Source organism: Lepidochelys olivacea (genome assembly GCF_965140295.1).
Source record: "Lepidochelys olivacea isolate rLepOli2 genome assembly, chromosome: 11".
Taxonomy (NCBI): Eukaryota; Metazoa; Chordata; order Testudines; family Cheloniidae; genus Lepidochelys; species Lepidochelys olivacea.
The window spans coordinates 10,861,468-10,881,825 of record NC_140421.1 but is presented as its reverse complement, the minus strand read 5'-3'; positions in this window follow the sequence as shown (position 1 = coordinate 10,881,825).

The following is a 20,358-nucleotide window of genomic DNA, read 5'->3' as shown; positions in this document are numbered from 1 at the left end:
CTTTCCTTTGTACAGTGCTTTAAGAGCATTATTAATTATTATTATTATTGCTATTATTATTTTAATAATAATGAATTTACAATCTAGTGTTCTCCTTTTGCAAAGCTAGCAAATTCCACTTCTTGCAAAAGAGGTTAAGATATTAGCATAGTTAGGATTTACATTTATGTTATGGCTTTATCATAAAAGCTTGCAAAGGTGTAATAAGTTGATACATGCAAACTATAACAAGAGTTCATTTACTTCTTTTCTGTGGCGCCTCTATTACTAGAGGTTTGCAACCATGGTAGCCCTTTCTTTACGATCCTCTGATAATCTCTTTGTGGTTGAATAGTCCTTTTGATCCACCCAGGATATCACATAGTCCATCCAAGATCTTTTTCTGTCTTGTGTTCTTTTTCCATCTATGTTCCCTTCCAGTGCCCATAACTATGCATCACCCGTTGAACCTAATGTGCTCTGCAAATCGAATCTCTCTTTTCCTAAGATTTCTAACAAGTGTTTGTTAAGTTTCAATAATCTGCAATATTTTTCATTGGTTACACGGTCCATCCATGATATTTTCAGAATTCTTCTTTAACAGCATCATATGAAGAATTGTAGTTTCTTTATTATTTATTGTTTGAATGTTCATGTTTCACAGCCATAATTTAACACAGACAAAATGTAAGTTTTTAAGAATTAGAATTTAGTTTTCAGATGTATGTCCCTTCCCATCAGATGTTTATTCTTTCAGAACATCTCTTTCACTTTTGCTATTCTAGGGCTGACTTCAGGATCTGAACTTCCATCCTCTGTAACGCTTCCTAAGCAACAATAATTTGTTACTTGCTGTATGGCTGAGTCATTCACTGAAATCTTGCACCTTTACCCAGGCTCCCTGCCAACCACCATACTTTTTGTCTCGTCCACATTCAACTGTAGCCCATATTCTTTGCCTGTTCATCTAGAATCTCCACTAACTTCATCAGACCTTCTTCTGAATCAGCCAACAGCACTGTGTCACCTGCATAGTGAACATTATTCACCCATTTTTTCATACATTTTAATACCTTTTCTCTGTTTCTTCAACTGATCAAACACTCACTATAAATGTTGAATAGAGTTGGTGACATTATGCAATCTCGTATCACTCTTCTCTTGATTTTTACTAGCTTGTCATTTTCATCTCCCATTATAGTCATCCTCTGATTCCAGTATAATTGTTTTAATACTCAGAGTTCATATCCATCAGTCCCTACAGATCTTAATATATTGAGTAATCTGTAGTAGTAGATTCTGTCAAATGCTTTTTGAAAACCAATGAAATGCAAATATACTGATTTCCCCATTTCAGTGGATCTTTCTAATATGAGCTTCAAGTTCATAATGGCATTTATCATGCCCTTTCCACGTCTGAAGCTGTAAAGTTGTTCACTTATTTCCTTATCAGTCTTGAACAACTCACAAAAGTATCTTAAAGGCATGCAATTCTATGCTGGTTGTTCCGTAGTATTTACAGTCCATCACATTGTTCTTTCAGGGGATTTGAATACACAGTGAGGTTGTAAAATCTTCTGGTAATTCTGTCTCAAACATATTCTTCATTATCTCTGACAGGGCTTTCAAGTCTTCATCTCGTATGCTTCTTAACAATTCAGCCGGTATTCCATCACAACCTAGTGCTTTTCCATTCAAAAGTCTTCTTATTACGGCCATGATTTCCTCATCCATTATTGGTGGATGCGATAGTCCCAATGGTCCTGCAGGAGAAATAGGATCTACCTGGCCCGTGATGGCCTGGGGCGGGGGCTGTACCTGGGAGCAATCAGATGATCCAGGTGGTGATCCTTTAGCTAATTAGAATTGGAACCACTGAGTTAGGAGGCTGCTAGAATAGTAAAAGAATAGTAAAATAGTAAAAGTTGCCCTAGGGAAAGGGAGCTCTCTTCAGCTAAGGCTGGCAGATGCTGCAGGAGGGGGAACAAGCCCTGAAGGAGGGGTAGGGTCAACAGTAAGATCCCCAAGAGACCTCTCAGAGCCCCTGGCTGAGGAAGACATTGGGAGACTCCTGTCAGTAAGTCCAGGAAGAAGGCTGGTGTCTGCCCCTAGAGGGGAGAGGCCTACAGTTTGAGCCTGGTTCCCTGGTTCCTGTGAATCTGAAAGCCTGGGTGAGTTTGAGACAAGAGTGGCTGCTGGCATCTTACTGAAGACAAGAGGCAAGTAGCTGACAACTTGAGTACCTGAAACTGAAGCTTTGGACTATCTCTTCATGTTAGCTTATTGGTTACTGATAAATAAAGTCTGTCTTCGGTAAGGGAATCTTGGAGGCAAAACCTGATATGGGAGTTACTTATATAGCTAGAAAGAGAAACTGAGGCACAGCACATGGGTTTGTGACACTGGAGTTACCTGACTGATCTCTACTTTAGATTTTTCAGGCTTATCATCACCATATAGTTCCTGGGTATAATCTCACCATCTCTCATTCTTGTTTTTAGGGTCTGTCAAATATTGTCCATTTTTGTTCTTAAGGGTCATATTGATCAACTTTCTTCTGTAATTAAAGTCTCGTATCTTGTGACACATCTCACTTTGTTCTCTTTATCCAACTGTTTAACTTTTTTGCATTTCTCATTCAGACTTTGTAAATCTGCATTTATGCTTTATCATTTTATTTAGTCTTTGGTATTCCTCTTTTTCTGTTGTTGATCTTTGTGCTTTTATTTTTCTTCTTTCATCCACACTTTCATCTGTTATCCATGGGTTTTTCTTAACTAACAACTTCTTCCACACGTGATTATCTGTAGTTCATTGACCCACCACTGAAATGCTGCCACCTTCCATAACAGAATGTGGAAGACATTTAGCAGTGCACAGCAATATTCCCAACCGTGTAAGGCAGAAAGCGAAGAAGAATATTGTTATGGGAGGAGCCAACAGGCAGCACAGTTATATATAGTCTTACAAATTCTTTTTCTTAGCATGCGAGCAAACTTTAAGCCTTTGAAGAAAAGCTGTAGTGGTCTTATGTGAGAAGTGTGGCAGACAGCAGTTTGCTCTCAATCTTATTTTTTATATTTGGAGAAGTTCTTGGGTCAGGGCAGCTTCCTAGGGAACTGGACGTTGGTGTGTGGATTGAAACTTGTGGAATAGGAGATTGCATGCATTCTGTCAGTGATGGTCTCTGTTCCAAGACTGGTGTATGTGTGTAAATAAAGCAGCTGGGTCACTGACATGCAGGGTTCCAGTATTCCCCTGTTGCATTATTAGAACTGGAACACTGGTGTCAGGAGAAAGGGAAGAAATGTATTATCTGGTTGAAATAGCAAAGGAAATTTGGCACCAACTCTTATGAGAAGTGTGTGCAATCTTTTATGTTATAAATGCTCAGGACCTGTTTTGCACATCATTCAAAAAGTTGTTTGATTCAGGCAGCCTATTGCACAGTACATCAGTTTAACAGACCCATTACACCTAACTCAAAGGTCACAAAGAAATTCTAATGATTTCTTTGTACCAGAGTCAACTGAACTGGCACCACTTTCCCTAACCATTGGTCCCTCTTGGATTCCTTTCGGCTGGTGATTGGTACAGCCCACATTTGCCTTTTTGCCCACCATCTTTCTGCTTATCTAGGTACAGTAACTCCTTGCTTAACGTTGTAGTTATGTTCTGAAAAAATGATACTTTAAGCGAAACTATGCTAAGTGAAGCCAGTTTCCCCCTAAGAATTAATGTACTGGGGGGTAGGTTCCAGGGAAATTTTTTTTGCCAGACAAAAGACTAGATAGATACACACACACACACACACACACACACACATACACAATATATGTTTTAAACAAACAGTTTAATACTGTACACTGCAATGACGACTGTGAAGCTTGGTTGAGGTGGTGGAGTCAGAGCATGGAAGAGGGTGGGATATTTCCCAGGGAATGCCTTAACTGCTAAATGATGAACTAGCACTGGTTGAGCCCTCAAGGGTTAACACATTGTTGTTAATGTAGCCTCACACTCTACAAGGCAGCACGAATGGAGGGAGGGGAGACTGCATGGCAGAGAGAGACAGACACACACACCGTATGTGTGTGAGAGAGAGAGAGACGTGCATTGCCCCTTTAAGTATGCTGACCCCACTGTAAGTATACTGCCTTTTTAAGTAGATCATCAAGTTGAGACAGCAGCTGCTGCAAGAAAGCTCCCTCCATCCTGAGCCCAGTCGATTCCCCACCCTGCTCTGTGGAGATGGGGTAAAGGAGTGGGGGGCAAGAGCAGAGGGTGAGGGGGACACCCTGACATTAGCCCCCTCCCCCTCTGCGCACAGCAAGCAGGAGGCTTCCGGAAGCAGTTCCAAGGCAGAGGGCAGGAGCAGCACATGGCAGAGTGGGGAGGGACAGCTGAACTGCCCAGCAATTGATAGCCTGCTGAGTGGTTGCCACACAGGAAACTTAGGGGAGCTGATTGGGGGCTGCCGCCGGTCCACCCTGGTTCCAAGCCCCCACCAGCTAGCTCCAATGGACTGCTTTTTTTTGCAAGCAGTGGACAAAGCAGGTGGCTGCCAAACAACGTTATAAGGGAGCATTGCGCAACATTAAACGAGCATGTTCTCTAATTGATCAGCAATGTAACAATGAAACAACGTTAACCGGGACGGCTTTAAGTGAGGAGTTATGGTATTTAGTTTAGTAGGTCCATAGCTCCCATTGCTGTGCTACGTGGTTGCAAATGGAGACTGAAGCCTTGTATTTATCCACATGTAACCCTTCTGCCAGGTGGAGCCAGCAGCACCCAGGACCGGAATCAATATCTAGGGGTTCCTTTTCAACAATACAACACAGAACTGGCTTGAGCCCCCACACAATAACCTGGGAAAATTACACATCACCCTGAGAGCCTCTGACAGGCAATACTTCCCCACTCGCAAGCACAGAGTCTGAGTGTAGAAAAGAAACTTTTAATGAAAGGAGGGAAGTCACCCAACATTAATTAGGGAAAATGCCACAAGCAGAATTTATAATCATAAAACTGTGAGCAGGACACCCACCCCAGAGTGCGTGGGGCAGTGTCTTCTGCCTAATGTTCTTTAGGTCTACAACCAAAAGTTCTTTTTCTGTGCCCTTCTCTGCTCCCTCACCGTACCCCACTCACAGTGGTTGTCCTTGGTCAGTGAGGACCCAGATTCAGAGGTACATCTGTGTGAATTCACCTCCCACCCAGGAAAGAAGGCAGCTAGCTTGCTCCGCCATCTGAGCACTTGTGCTGGCTGGCCGCCTCGCCAGCCACTTGTCACTCCCGCTGGCCGTCCTTCTGCTTCCACCTTCTGCTGCCACCTGCCTCTCTGCTGTGATCTCTACAGATCAGTTTCTCAGTGTTTGTCACCTCTTAGTGATTTTTAGCTCTTAGCAGGCTGGGCAGAAACATGATCCCACCACAAGTGATTTCAGCTCTGATTGAGCATTTAAAATAACAAAAAGGCTCCTAATGAAGCCTATTAAGCTCTATCTTTGAACTTTGGGGAAGAATAGGTTAAACCAGACAAGGGACCCTCAGGGAGAGTCCCCACCTTTTGGTTGAGACATCTATCCCCACCCCTCTTACTTTCACAGGGGTCTGGCATTTGAGCCCCTGGCTTCATGAGGTCCTTTCAGCTGAGGGACAGGTTAAGCACAGTTCTGCCCCCCTTTATTCATACAATTAAGATAACAACACTGATAACAACATTTCACTACCCCTGCATTCAAAAGTGATCTGTAACCCAACACCAACCAAAGCTGATCACTTGGAGCTCCACAGCTCCTGTCTGCTAGATACCTATGCAAAATAGGTGTGTTCATGTAAATACAGTTTGTTCCTGAAGTCTCTCCCCATCCCCAACTAGCTGTCAGGGGAGAGTTCATTCAGACCCTGCTTACACACAGGACAATGTAACAGCAGTATGAACTACCCCATGCTATTCCACTAATGTCCCCATGACTCCTTATTTGGGGGGATCCAGGGATCACCAGAAGTGACTTTCGGCACAAGGTAGATAGGCAACCTTTGAAAGAGCCATATGTGTTGGGATTGCCAAGAGGATTTCCATTGCATGAACAAGCAACCTGGCTGGAAATCCCCTGAATTCTGGGAACCCATCCCTAGAACAAGAGCTGCAGGAGGAAGCTAGTTGGCCAGTAGAAAATTTTTTCAGGCAGGAAAGGTTGGGTTGGGGACGAAAACATGGCTGGTCAGAGACCTACAAAAGTCAAAGAGAAGGAAGGCAAATTTTCACTTCAGAGTGAAAGGGGCTAGTACAAACATTCCTGTACCCCAAGCACACTCATGGCAGATGCTGTTCATTTCCATGTTCACTTGCATCCTTGCCCATACAATTCTTGGCCACTCTTCTGAGACTGCCAACAAGGAGGAAGGCAATGGTTCCAGTGGTGGTGTATATGGTGAACTGGCAACTGCCCTTTAGGAAATGGAGTCAGCCTGCCCCCGCCCCCAACCAAGTAAGTCACTGAACAGCCGTCTGCTAGTAGCAACTTCCACTCACTGACAAACTAGTTCACTTTCAGACTGATAACCGAGAGCTGAAAGAGGTAGGTACACAATTGACCTGACCCATCCAGTCCTCCATTCTCACTTGGGTTCCCAAGCTCTTTATGACAGTGCGACTTTCTCCTTTGACTCTTTAATGTCGAAAATTGTTACATCTCCTAATGCTTTATATCATTGTCACCAGTAATATTTTAGGCAATGCAAAAGTAACCTTAATATGACAGTTTGCTGAGGTAGGTCAGCACCGTGCAGGATATGCTGCCATTGCTGCAGAAAGGGGTACAATCCTGCTGTGCCATTGCTTTTGTGACAGTGGTGCTTTTTAAAAAAATCACAGTGAAAAGAAAAGAAGAAATACTCACCGGAATAGTGGGGAAAAAAGAATGAAAAAGAAAAGCTTTGTACAAGATGTGTTATTCCAAACAGCAATGCAGAAAGATTACACAAAAAATCCAGTTTGGCAATGTCTTGATGACTGTAATTCTCACACCCGCACAGTGAAATATCACAGAGAACATTCGTGTGGTTCCTGCAGCTTTTCTTTCTCAGTTGGATAATCTGTACTGTGTTTTTCTTTTTAACCTGCGTGAGAAGAAATGGTCTGTCAGTGACTGGGACATGGGCAGTCAGGTTTTGTGGTTGGAGCAGGCATCTGTAGCTAGGAGTCAGAGCCCAGGGTTAGCACCAGGATCAGATATCCAGAGCGAAGATGTAACCCTAAGAGCACCCCACTGCCAGATGGCAAGAGACTCCCTGGTATGTAGTGGTGAGTTTCAACTGACTTGACCAGCCCAGTATACCCCAATTTACTGTCATAATCTGCATCTAAAATGGGTATCATATGCGAATTGGTGACACACTGGGGATTAATATCTTTGGGAAATGTATGTATTAACTCTAAGGAATTATGGATACTCACTAATATTGTACTTTAAAGTCTGTGACCCACCAAAGGGAGAGAAACAGATTCTCTCCCTGACAGGAAGGAAGTCAGCTATCTACCTGGCATCCTGACCCAGCATGACTCTGGTTCCCAACTCATGGTTCTGATCTCAAGTTTGTCTCCTGCTTCTGATTCCCTGTTATCCTGACCCAGATGACACTCTACTCCTGTCTCATGAATGTGGACTCTGGCTGTGACCACTAGATCTGGCTGCCCACGACGCAAGCCATGACAGATAGTATAGTTTCGTGGATGGGTGGCTTGATCGAAGGTTCTGGGCAGAAAGACACACCTTGTCCCCTACAGCCAGATCAGGAGCAGCCTGATGGTCTTGGTCTGCATGGTGCTTTATACATTTTTTCGGTGGACTAAAAGAGTTCCTTGAGCTTTTTTTCATGGACTACAAGAGTGCACCTCGTGTATGTGGGAGTCTAAATCCATGCTGGCTGGTCCTGAGGAGCTCATGGGCAAGTCTGGGTGGAAGTGGGGGTGAAAGCCATAGTTTGCAAAGAATGGGCTCTGTTGGGTCAAGACATGGATTGAATTACTAAATGCGAATTTGGCATAGCACAGCACGGCAAGCTGGTCATCCTGGTGGTAGCTCAAAAAAACATGAAGATACTGCTCCCAGATTTGATTGACCCTCTCTGTGTGCTCATGTCTATGGGTGACAGGCAAATCAGGTGAGGGACTCGATGCCAAGGAGTCTGAGAAATTCCCACCAGAATCAGGAGATGAACTAGGGACCCCGGTCCAATACAATGCCTGTCGGTAACCTGTGTTAGCAGAAGGCATTTTCCAGGAAGTGTTCAGTCAGGCAGTCATCAATCTTGATGCATAGGTCAACTAAGGTATCCAGGCCGGATGGGGATTTCACCCTTGCCAGTTCATCTTTAATGTCATCGTTTAGGCCAAACTGGAACTGTTAATACTGGGTGGCCTTGTTCCACTCAGTGTCTACTACCAAGGATCAGAACTTCCCTGCATATTCAGCAACGGGCTAGCGTCCCTGCCACAACACCTGAAGTGTGGCTTTGGCCATATGCTCATGACTTGGGTCATTGAAGATCACTGCCATAGCTCAAATGAAGTCTTCAAATTGTCCCAGAATTGGGTTTGATTTTCCCCGGAGCAGAGACGCCCAAGCCAGGACCTCCCTGGGAAGTAGGCTGATAATCAGTCTTACTCAAGCTTGGTCAGTGGGGTACGACTGTAGGCATAGCAGAAATAGGAGCCAAAACTGATTTAGGAACCCTTCGCATTTGTCAGGCAGTGGAAGCTTTGGCTTGTGGGGACCGGGAGCTGGAGATGAAGATGGTGCAGCTGGAGTTTGCAGGGCTGCATTCTGTGCCTGAAGGGGGAAACCTGGGCCTGCAAGATCTATAGGGTGCCCATTATCTCTATCAGAGAGAGACTGGGTTTTGTAGGATTCATGCTTGCTGTGTCAGCTCTAATGTCCTTATTGTTTGTGTTCTGGGCTGCTCAAGCTGTTGGTGACCAGGACATGGGCGGTTGTACCTAGTGGTTGCAGCAGGCATTAGGCTGGAACATGCATAGGTAGCCAGGAGTCAGAGCCCAGGGTCAGAACCGGAGTCAGAGGCCAGAGCCAAGGGTCACAGCCAGAGTCAGGAGTTGGGGCCGAGGCTCAGAACTGGGTTACCTGGAGTCAGGCAAGGCAGGGGGAGGGCAGGGTCCAGTGCTGGAACAAAGCAGGAGAAAGGCTGGGAACAAGCATGCACCAGAGCTACTGCAGCCATGGGCAAAGACTGTGAGCAGCCACTGAACTGCTGCTGCTGCTGGGCTTACGAGCTAGTCTGTTGACTCTTCCAACCAAACAGGCAATGTAGCCAACTGGGCAGCCTACTACAGGCCAGCTGTGCTTCTTAGGTCGCCTGGAGACTGGGTCTGCTGCAGGCCCTGCTCCCAGACTGGCTAGCTGCAGGTCTTGACTACTGACATTGTCATTACTTACAGGACAATAACACTGGGTATCTGTCTGAAGTCAAAATCACACATCGTCTCTCTCCAGGACAGAACTTCATAGTGGTATCTATCTAATCAGTCTAGCTATGGGTTTCTAATGAGCTCATCACTGTTGGATCTTGGTGCACTGCTATCTAGTATTACAGGCTCCATGCTATGTCTGTTTGGCATTATTGTCCATTTCTGATTTGGTGGCAAACTGCTATGTTGTTTGCCTGTCCAGAATATCAAGACAGAGCACTTGTAAAAGGCTTGTCAAAACACTTTATATGCATTAACTAATTCACCTCTCTGAGGAAGAAAGTATTATTGTTTCCAGATCACAGGTCAGAATATGGAGGCAAAAAGATTAAATGATTTGCCCTAGGCCATAAAGTGAGAGGATCAGAGTGGGAATTAGATCTTGTCTCCAAGTTCTCTGCTCAGACCACTCGCCACCACCAATCTATCTATCTATCTATCTATCTCAAGCATTTGTAATGGACCTATCACCACAAATACAACTGCTAAATACACAATTAGCGTGACATTGCATATGAGTGTAAAGGACTGTGCACTCCACCATTCCTAGGTTTAATCACTTTACTTGAGCACTTTAGTTTTTGTTTTTTTAACCTGCACAAGTTTATTGTGGCCTTCACTTTCAGCCCAGGTAAAAGGAGTCCCCCCTCTAGTAGTCTAGAGATGACATCAGTGTGGCTAGGAATAGGTGCCACCTGTTAGGAAGCCAAGGGTGGAAGAAAGTGGGTTTTTCTGCCACTCGTTATCAGTGAATCCAGGAGCAGTGATGACTGTGCTTGTACCCCGAGGCTTTGCACTGCCTGGATAAAATGAGGGCAGATGTCCTTACTGAAGAGTTAGGTCACTGTCTTACCTAAATTCTCAAAATTTTCCATCTTACTACCAACATCACATTTCTTTCGTACTTGGATTCAGCTTGACCAGGTGCTTTTTGTCCATGGGCTTCTGTTTCGCAGGCACTGTGGCATCTGTGTGGCAGCACTGATTGCATCTGCTGGAAGGAGATACATACAAGAGCTGGTTGTTGTCCACATATTGACAGTATTGTGTAGCCCTCAGCTCCTCCTGACCTTTCCAAGAGGTCTCCTATACATGATGGAAAAGAAGAGGAGACAGGAATGACCCCTGCAGGACTCAATGTGCAAGCGTCATTGGAGGAAGAGGAACAGCTATACAGAGCTAGTCTCCGAGATCTGTTTGAAGGGAGTGACTGAAGTCAGTTTTTTGCTCCTGCTAGGTCTCGAGCACCCAACATTGAGAGCTGCAGACAGATCTATTATTATGAGCATCCTGCTAACAAATTCTGCAGAAGATTGTAATCACACTAATAGAAGTTGTTTAAGGGTGCAGGCTGGATCTAAAGGATTGCAAACATTCCTATTTTATCCGTTTCCACATTTTTTAAAACTATTTTTAAACCTGGAAAATAGATCAGGTCATAGGCCTGATACACCTGATTTACTCACTGAAGTCAATGGGAGTGGAACAAAGGCAAAGCAAGGGAGAGTTTGATCTATTTGAAGGCTTGCTACATGCACCGATGGACCTCTAATGCTTTTTTTTCTGTGTACTACACCTTTAAATTTCTAAGGACTTTAAGGACAGCAGACCTTTTGTGCAGCACAAGGGAGACCCACACAGTGTTTTTTTTTCACAGAAGCTTTACTTCAGTACTTTGTTGTTACTGTTTCCCTCAGTCTAAAATCAAAGTAATTTTAGACTATAGGTAGAGCGGTCTTTGTATGTGTGTGGGGGGATATAACAGTAGGAATCTCAGGGGTCAGTTTAAACGTTTAGTACAGATTTTTTCCAAATATTTATTCTCAAAAATTTTCAATTCGTTTTTATTGTTTTCTTTTAAGTCTTGGGTCTGAGCTCCCCTTAACATTAAAGTGGCCCTACTGTTGGTAATATTATAGTCTCTTTCCTTAAGTCTCCAAAGGCAGGTATAATATGTTCATATGTAATATAAACACCATCTATAGTTTGAACTAGTATGGCACGTCAAGTATGCTGTCAAGTTGTAGATAATTTATGTCTTTCAGTCACCTGTTGAGAAAATTGCTTAAACAAGATTAAAATGCCCACTGAAGTAAGTACAGAGACGGAGGCACTTACTATTGGATGTTTCATAAGCATTTATATTTATTAACAGTCAAGTCTGTTTTCTAGTGATTTGCAGAAGCATTAAAAATGTTTTAAGGTAGTTTTCCTTTTAATGCATCACCAAGGATGGGTGGAAAGCTGATCTAAGAGCTCTGTGTAAGCCCGAAAGCTTGTCTCTTTTACCATCAGAAGTTGGTCCAATAAAAGATATTATCTCATTTCCCCTTTGTCTGTTGATCTAATGGGTAGGCACCGGAATGGGACTCAGGAGCCCTGCATTCAATTTCTGTCTCAGCCACAGAGCTCCTGCAACAATGACCTTAGGCAAGACTTAATCTATGTAGTGTCTCAGTTCCCCATCTGTAAAATGGGGACAGCAGTTTGCTTCTTCACAGGGTTGGAGGGAGGATAAAATCCTTTAATGACTGTGAAGGAACTCAGTTATAATGGTGATGGGGGCCATATAGGACATGTCTGTACTGCAGCTGGGTGCAACCTTCCCAGGCTGGGTCCACAGCCTTGTGCTAGCGGGGCTTACATGAGCACTCTAAAAATGGCTGTGTGGACATTGCAGCTCGGGGTGGAGCTCGAGCTCTGAATCCAGTGGGGCGGTGAGCTTGAGAACCCCAGCCCAAGCCGCCATATTGAAGCACAGTCTACACACAGCTATTTTTAGAGTGCTAGCATGAGTCTGTGGACCTGGGCTGGGAGGCTCACTCATAGATGTAGTGTGGATATATCCATAGATAGTTAAAATAACACTGCCCTCTATTCTGCTGGCAGAGCGTTTTGTTTAAACACGGGTTCATGCATAAAGACCAATCCTGAAATGAGGCATTACGACGAGGTGTCCACCACAGACAAGGCCTAAGCAAGGGCCAATGAACCTTGCAGGCATAGGCACTGACTTCATGGGTGCTCAGGGGCTCAGGCACACACAGAAAAAAAAATAAGGGGTGCTCAGCACCCACCAGGAACAGCTGTTCAGCTCGTCCACCAACCAGCTGTTCGGCGGCTACCGGGAAGCACTCAGGGAGGCAGGAGAGTGTTGGGCAGGCAGGGGGGCCTTGGGGGAGGCGCAGAGGCGGGAAGAGGCAAAGTTGGGGTGGGGCTTTGAGGCAGAGCGGGGGTGGAGCACCCACCAGGAAATATAAGTCAGAGCCTGTGTTTTCAGGCTGCACTGGGAGGAGAAGCAGGGCTGGATAAAGCCTAACTGAAGATGAAGCCCAGCTACGCAGGAGCAGGTTGGGCTTGTATAAAGGCAGGAAGTTGAGAGCAGGAGGTGGGTGCAGTCACTCCCCCGAGAGGAAGGGAGTTGGCAAAGGACAAGGAGGAGTTCTACAGGGGAGACTAAACCTTAAGATCCTGTCCCGGTCTACCTTGTCTGGCAAGAAGTTGGGAGGGGGCAGTAGTCACTGAAAGCGGAGGAAGCTTGGGCTGGTAAACCCAGAGGTGGGCCAGGAGATAGAGAAGTGGAGTAGGAAGGAAATCGGGGAAACAGCAATCAGGCTAGGGATTCAGTAGATCATGGTTGCTAGGCATAGAGTTCCTGGGCTGGAACCCAGAGGAGTGGACAGGCCCAGGTTCCCCTACCAGCCACTGGGAAAGAGGTACTAGAGCTGGACTTGGACTGGAAGACTGCCTGGTACTATAGATGGATAGATTCTCCAGTGGGACTTTGGCACCCTGGAGGGGGAGGACTGAATAGTGACCTGGCCAGAGGGCTGAGTCAAGAAGAGGGAGCGCCCTGAGTCCCAGAGAGAGGGGCAGGGGCACGGTGCAAGCAACTGACAGAAAGGGGCACCAGACCCAATGAAAGCTCTCCAGGCCCAGCCACAAGGAGGTGCCCCCAATAGTGAGTGTACCCCATTATACCCACATAAGTTAGCTGTATGCACATGAATGGTGGCATTAGAGTCAATGGGGCTATTCATGTGAGTAAAGTTATTCACACCTGTAGTGTATAACACACAGAGCTGGTGTAAATTGACATATTTGTACTGACTTCAGTCCTCAGTGGAGCTGTGAGGATTTAAACTGGCTGAGGATTGGTTCCCCTGTGTACAAAATGATCACAAATGGAAATGTTATCTGAGCCTCTAAAAATGCAAACTAATTTAATCTTTTGGCATATTGAGCTCAATATAGTTCCACTCAGATAATTTTTTCATGTATATCTACTCTAAGCAATACATATTATAGATGCATACACAGTACTTCTCCCTCTCTTTCTCCGCATGTGTGCACAGATAGAATGTATCTCTCTACATAAATATACAATATATATTAGATCGTTTGTTTTTCCCTATGACTCAGTCAAGAATTATTCTTGTATGTTTAATTTTTTCCCTATTTTTCAGTTTTCTTTACATTCATTTGTATGATTAAAATACAGACTTTCCAGACTTACTATCAGAAGCCACAATTAAACACATGACTGCAATCATTGGTTATAGAATGCAATAAGAACACTTTAATGGAAGAGGGATTTTCCTTTTAAAGGACCTTTTCTTGCAGGGATCATTACTCACAGCCATATAAAAAGCATGGCACAGCTGCCTTTAAAAAATTATGATCAGGTCTGCTGGCTTTCTGCAGTTCCACTGCCAGCATAGCAATTTAGTATCTCAGTAAGGAATGTACAGGGTCCTGAGAATTCACACACACATTGCAAAAAAACATCTTTTACCACCGCTGGGACTGCTGTGAAGGAGCATGTACAGGGACAGGAAATTGCAAAAAGAGCAAGGGAATAAGGGCAAGCTCCAAAGCTCACTGAAGTTCAAAGACTCCTATTGATTTCAGTGAGCTTTGGATCAGGCCCTAAATGTGTGGGAGAGAAGTCAGTAGAGGGTAGAGGAAGAAGGGAGAGGAATGGGAAGCCAACAGGGAATCCATGCAGGAGAAAGAAGGAAGAAATCGGAGTGGGATGGGAGATAGCAATAAGTGGAAGGGAGGCAGGAGGGAGTGGATGTGGAAGCCCTTGATGCATTTATGAAGAGAAAGAACAAGAGGACGTGAGCAATCCAGCTAGAGCCTGTGCAGGCAGGCAGCACTGGGGATTGGGCACAAGCTGACTCAGGAGAAGCTTATTTCTGACTGTTTTAAAGCTGGAGATTCCTCTGGCTCAAACTGGCCTTGATGGGTACATCTATACTTTGATAAAAGAACTGCGGCACAGTGGTGGCTGGACCAGGTCAGCTGACTTGGGTTTGCAGGGCTTGGGTTGCAGGGCTCTAAAATTGCAATGCAGACGCCCTAGCTGAACAATGGTAGATATGTGAGTCACTGTGGCTTTGGGGTTTTTATAAACACGGGATGATCTTAAGGGTTCAAGAATGGAATGTGGAGTCAGGAGACCAAAGTTCTGCTGCAGATTCACCATGACCTTTGACAAGTCACTTAGCTGATCTTGCCTCGGTTTCCTCTTCTGTAATATGAGATAACTTCCTCATTGTATTGAGGCTTCATTAGCTAGTCTTTACAAAGCACTCTGAGATCTTGAGAGAGCCTTCCATTGTGGACCCCGCTGCCATTGGAGAGTTTGAATCATTGCAGGTCGGTGCAAGACGGGCTAGTTTTGTAGACCTTCCTTTAATACTTATTTTATTTATTTGAATTTAAATAATTGAAAAAATGACAATCCCAGGCTTTAGTCGCCCTAACACATCATTAATAACACAATGAAATCCCAGCCCGGGGTTAAGACAATCATTTCAGCAGGAACTCCTTTCCACCCCCTTCATCACTGTGGGAATTCTACCCGTAGCCCTTTCCAAAAGCCCTAACAGATGTTTGCAGAGGTTGCAACATGGGTCTTTCCCCCTGGAAATCAACCTCCAAGATTCATCTCTTAGAATCACAGTATAGCTTACAGCGGGTCAAAGAACATGATTCTTTATTCACTCAGCAATGAAGTTTCTCATCCCCTTTGTATTTGTCTCCTACATAGTATGGGGATGAGCTCATCGGATATATGTCGATGGAAGTTGCTAGAGAAGGGGAGATCTTTGCCTTTGCAACCTTAATTTGGCCACTTCGTGTGTATGCATGAGAATAAAGTTTTTAATTCTCATTTAATGATCACATGCTATTTTTTCCACGGGACCCCTGCCTCATTCAGCACACAAGATCGACCTGCTCTTGGGAATTCAACAAAGTTGCATAGTGAAAAAGATTGTTGTCAGTAGGATCCCTGCCAATTTTATTGCAGAAGTTGGAGGGTGTATACTATTTGAAATACTGGACAGGTGGGTCTAGGCCTGCCCAAAATGAAGGCCCTCCCACTCAAGTAAGGGGAGGAACCACCAAGTCCAGACTCCAATTGATTATGGGGAACAACAAAGGAGAAAACAGGAACAGAAGTGAGGTCAAAGGTTGAAAATCAAGTAACCGAAAGGGGACACCAAACAGAAAATCCCAGACAGAGCCCACTGCACCTCAAAGGCATTCAAGGAGTCAGTGGACACTTCCCAGCAGAACTCTGTCTGGAGACATGACTGAACAAGGGATTGGAAATTGGTGGCTGCCCATCTTGGCCAGTGCCAGGAGGAGGTTGATGAGGAGGTCCCGTGACTTTGTGGGGCCACAGATGGGGTGTGCATAAATTAGGAGATGTAGGGGACAGTGCAGGATGTTCAGTAGGATGTTCTGGGGGAGCTGGAAGAGGGGCTACAACCTGATGCACCCTAAGTAGATGTGAGCCAGGGTCTCCTTCTTGCCACAAAAGGCCTAGGTATCAGGGGAGTTCATGAACCGTTCCAGGAGCACACCTGTGCTCACAGCTCTATGGAGGAGCAGACAACTAATATCTCCGGTGGGCTGTGGAACCAGAGGGGAGAACAGGCTTGCCCACTGGGGTTCCTGGTCCTCCTCAGGACCTGGTCCTCCACTTGGTGTCAAGGCAGCACATGAGAATGAGGAAGTGGATGATTTGAAGCACAAGCACATACAGATGTTCTCTGGGCACGGTTTGAAGGTGGATGTTGTGCAGCCATCTCAGCTGGTATCTTGGGGGCAGACAGAGAGGCTTGCGGGGCAGGGGCCTGATGACTAGTTTTGAGGAGCCAGGGTTGAGGGGTGGGTGCATGCTCCTGCAGGACCTGCTCAAGGAAAACAAGAGAAGCAGGAGACAAGGCTGCCCTCCACTCCTGGAGCATACAAGAGGGGACACACAGAGTGGGCAGCCCCATGTGCTAGCTCAAATTAGGCACCCAAATTAGTGGAAACGTTTTAACTTAATCTCGCTGGGTCTCAGCTCCCCATCTGCAAAACAGGGATAATATCATCCACTCACCAAACAGGGCTGTAGTGAGAATAAATTAATTAACGTTTGTGACTCACTCAGATACTACGGTGATGAGCACCACTGAAAAGCCTTTGAGGAAACGAATAATTCTGTATTCAGAGCAGGATTTGAATAGCGTGCAGTAAAAATGGCCTGGGGGGGCCACGCATTGAATAACGAGGACAAAACAAAATATTAAATGAGCACCATTCATCCTGTGTGTTGAATGAGGCAGGGCTCCTGTGAGGAAAAATAGTATGTGATTATGTAATTAAAGATTGAATCCTAATGCTTGTGCACAAGGGGGCAACCTTAACTCTGTTGTTTTAATGTAGCCTTTTGTGTGTCGTATGTGTATATATAAGACATCTGTACAACAGTGTTGGAAATAGGCAGATACAGAACTAGAATGTGAGGTGATCTGATGCATCTGGGCAAGTCTTATGTAAAAATTTCCTTCATTTAAGGACTAGAAAATTCCAGATGATGAATTAATCTTTATTGGCCATAGACTAGCTTGTCTATTCAGAAACAATAAACAACGATGGAAAGCTAGCTGAAAAATGGGAACACATTTTTTAATAAAAAAAATTCACACATATTCCACCAGCTCTACATCTATACACGACACATGAAGTTCCCTTCTCCAGGCACTCTTGGCCCAATCCTGCCCTCCTTGAGTGCCAACAAGAGTCTTGCCTACAGAGGGACTCCAGGATTGTGCTATCCCTGTGTAGCTGTGATCTCAGAAAGCTATGGGTGCAAGGGCCTAGCAGTGACTTTTCATTACATCTACAAACCGCATAACAGAGGCTTTAATAAATGTGTGATGTAGAAAATAGAGCATTGGACTAGGATTCAGGAGACCTGGATTCTCCGCCACTGGCCTGCTGAGTGACTTTGGGCAAGTCTCTGTGCCTCAGTTTCCCCAGTAGGATGGGGATAATGATACTGGATGCCTTTATAAAGAGCGTTGAGATCTACTGATGAAAAGCACTATGTAATAGCTAGGTATTATTATCCCAAAATCTTACGTAGTGGCTCCAGAATAGCTCAGAAAGAGTTACAGTCACTGTGGGACTGATCTCAAGTCAGTGGAAAGACCCCTGTTGATTTCAGTGGGCTTTGGATCAGGCCTCATGGGCCCTACCAAATTCATGTCCGTGAAAAATGCATCTCGGACCGTGAAATCTGGTCTTTGTGTGCTTTTACCCTATGCTGTACAGATTTCACAGGGGAGACCAGCATTTCTTAAATTGGGAGTCCTGACCCAAAAGGGAGTTGCGGAGAGTGGCGGGGGGGGTGTCACAAGATTATTTTACAGGGATCATGATCTTGCCCCCTTACTTCTGCGCTGCTGCCTGCAGAGCTGGGGTGCCGGAGAGCGACGGCTGCTAACTGAGGGCCCAGCTCTGCAGGCAGCAGCGCAGAAGTAAGGGGGGCAATACCATACCAGGCCATCCTTACTTCCGCGCTGCCGCTGGCGGTGGCTCTGCCTTAGAGCTGGGCTCCCGGCCAGCAGCAGCTGCTGCTCTCCAGCTGCCCAGCTCTGAAGGCAGCGCCGCTATCAGAAGCAGTGCAGAAGTAAGGGTAGCAGTACCGCAACCCACCCCCACAATAACCTCGTGACCCCCCCCCCACACACACACACACAACTCCTTTTTGGGTCAGGACTCCGACAATTACAACACCGTGAAATTTCAGATTTAAATAGCTGAAATCATGACATTTACTATTTTTAAAATTCTCTGTCTGTGAAATTGACCAAAACGGACCATGAATTTGTTAGGGCCCTACTCATGAGACATCATTTCCCACAAAGCCAGTTTCATTTTATTAGATGATTTTATCTCACAAGTTGACGTTATTAAGGAGAAAACCATAGAGTTGAAGTTATCCTGGTGACATAAATCAGGATCTAGGTTTGCTTAATGTTTGAAACTAGTTGCTCCTTGGCAGCAACACAGAACCAAGGCTATATATATAGGAAGAGGGATAGTCTGATAAAACATCCCCTGAAACTAGCTATGTGCAGACAGTGCAGTCTATGAAATATAAGATGGGAACAACACTGAAACACTAATAAGGTATAGGCCCGCTGAACTAGTAAAGAGCAATAGAATGAGTTTTAGCTGTTGCTGACAGGGTCATTTCAATGAGTTCATTTCCCCACATGCAGCAGAGAAGAAACACAGCTGAACCGAACAACTATAGGGTTTTTTGTTGTTATTTTTTCCCTTCATTCTGTCAGGTAGAAAAACAGAAAAACTGAGCATCTGCTGAAGGCACTTGGGTATGAAAGGCAGCAAATGGTTGTGCTAAAAATGTAAGCATGTGCAGCAAATGTGACCTACGAAATAGAAGCTGACAGTGAAAAATGCTGTGGATGTGAAGCACAACACTGCTCACGAGCTATACCATAGTACTATGTCCAGCCGCTGAAAGGGAAAACAATCTCATGCAAAAAATATGAGATTCTGTGATGGGGAACATTCACAACCCTGGATTAATTTAATGAGTTCAAATATAGAATTACCAAATATTCATTTAGGTTACACTAGTAAATGTCCAGAGAGAAACCATTTCTTCTCAGTAACAGAAAGTTTGTAAGCTCTTACTTATATTGTAAGCTCTTTGGGGGAGGGACCATCTTTTTGTTCTCTGCTTGTACAGCACCTAGCACAATGGGGTCCTGCTCCATAACTAGGACTCCTAGGTGCTAACGTGATACAAGTAAATAATATTTGGTATTTCCACTTCATTGTGTATTGAACTGATTCATGTATATATGCACCACTGCCCTCTACTGGACAGAATAAAAAATGTGCAACTGTGTGTCATATGCTCTGTAATGCTTTTTGCAAACCAGATTCTCCTTTAGCTCAAATCATTGGGACCTGTTCTTTCTGAAGCAAAGGATGAGAGTGCTGTCTCCACTGGACTGAATTTTTGAATGGCTGTGGGATGCAACTTAATGGAGATGAATACTGTTAATTAGTTGTACTGCAGTAGCACCTAGGAGTCACAGCTGGACCAGACTCCCATTGTGCTAGGTGCTGTACAAACACAGAACAAAGAGATGGCCTCTGCCTCTAAGAGCTTACAGTCTAGAAACATTTCTATTGGTTTTAGATTTTATAAAAAGCTTGTTTTTACACTATCACTAGCTGGCTGGCCCTTTAAGGAGAGTCAGGTTCTGCTTTGTCTGTGACCTAGCGGTTAACCTCCAGCTAGCTGATCCTGATCTGAACACAATTTCAATTAGTGACTCCAGCTGTGGAAGGGTCAGGCAGAACTACAGAGACAGGGAAGAGAAGGCAGTCAGTGGAAGGAGTGGATATCTCTATGAGGGGCCTGGAAAAGGGGTGATACTCAGGGACAGGCGTGTGGGTTGCTGTACCAGGGGAGGAACAAAGAGGGCCTAGGAAGGGGTGGACAAACTTTTTGGCCTGAGGGCCACATCGGAGTTGCGAAACTGTATGGAGGGCTGGGT